This window comes from Monopterus albus, unplaced genomic scaffold (assembly GCF_001952655.1).
Source record: "Monopterus albus unplaced genomic scaffold, M_albus_1.0 scaffold88.1, whole genome shotgun sequence".
Classification (NCBI taxonomy): Eukaryota; Metazoa; Chordata; class Actinopteri; order Synbranchiformes; family Synbranchidae; genus Monopterus; species Monopterus albus.
In genome coordinates this window covers 4,432-6,132 of record NW_018127968.1, presented here as the reverse complement: position 1 = coordinate 6,132, position 1,701 = coordinate 4,432, and positions in this window count along the sequence as shown.

The window sequence follows — 1,701 nt, the reverse complement described above, 5'->3', positions numbered from 1 at the left end:
TTGTTTTCTGCTGAGTCCTGCTCATAATACTCTGGATACCTGTGACGAGAATCATGATTACTTTGACCTTTTTGATTTATTATTTTTTTAAATTCAGCTGTGGTGCACTCTGCAAGAGAGAGGGTTCACTGTTGAATGAACTTGTCTATATCGCATCTACCAACATGAGTAACCTCATGGGTTGATGTGGACCGTCCTGCTTTGCTTTGCCACTGTATTTTGCTCTGTGCCTGTCTCTGTTTAGAGGAGGGAGGAGCTGCACTCCTCTCATACACACACACACAGCTGAGTAGAGGATGTGAAAGATCACTCCACAGTGCAACAGTCAGCCAGTAACAGAGCCTGGATGAGCAGTTTATCAAACAGCTGTTGGACAAACACAACTTGCAGAAATGTGATGTCTACACCACTTTGCCCACAGTCCACTCACTGAAGTCCCCATTGTACCCCTACATGAAGGAATGGATGTCTGTCGTGTATCGTTTTTCTTGAATAACTTTCAAACTGATAATATTATCAGCATCATTCCAAATGCCAGCAGTAGGTTTTCATGGTCAAGCTATCACATTATGAAGGTCAGACTGTCATGGGAATATTGCTTTTTGGGCATTTTGAGGAAACATACTTGTCCCTTGGCAGAGGTTGCACTCTTTGAGTACTGTCTAGTTTCTGTGTTTTGTATCTGTGCCACAAAAGTCACAACTGGACTTGTTCTACTGATGCTGTGGTTTAATGTAACCAGTCATATGTTGACAGTGTTGTGATTGCCATGATTTTAAATAAGAATATGTATATAAAAGTATTTGGACTACAACCTTCAGTTGTCTGATTACTTTCAATACATTCACACCACAGGCTCTAATATTCAATTCCAGTCTTTTACTCAGATCCAGTCCTTTTCTGTTCATGGTTCACATTCATGTGAAGTGGCATGTATCCTGCTTTTGAGGTGAACTGGCACACTCACACAGATTAACTAAATGTGAGATGTGTATAACAATAGCATCATTTGTGTGACAGTCAAATTGCATAATTTCCTAAACTGTTATTTTTATTGGTCTGTGATGAGCTGTCATTGAATGATGATGACAAGCAATGTGCACATTGAACCCCCCCACCCCCACGATTTGGTTTGTTCATACATCCATGAAAAGATCAGATCTGAGCCACTTGGAGGGAAAGAAATTGGATTTGAGTCACTTCAGCCAGTTAGGTGAATGTAGCATTTGTGACCCTCGTGTTGTAGACAGAAACAAGACTAAGCTTTTACTTCATGAGGTGCTATTTCAGCATCTAATGTTTCATGTATATCTCTCATGTCTCTCCTATTTAGACGTTTAATGCTACTGTGTTTTAGTTTCCTGTGTAGAGGCACATATTTGTAAGTTAAGAGGCGGTGCCTGATTTTAGGAACCTTCGCCAAACCAGAGTGAGCCACTTTTATAACATTTTATCACTGTTGACAAGATGTTTGAAGAAATTCACAGCCAAAAAAATGTTGATGTTGTTAATTGGTAATGAAAATTATGATTAATTACAGTCCTAAACTAGAGCACACTAGACATGTCTGTGACCCATGAGCCTGCAAACAGCCTGTGGAATGTTCTTGTGTGTCAGTGAATGAAACTCTGCTGTGTTAACACACTGTCTCAAGACTCCCTTAAACTACAGGCCAGTGACCCCTGCATGTGTGTGTGTGTG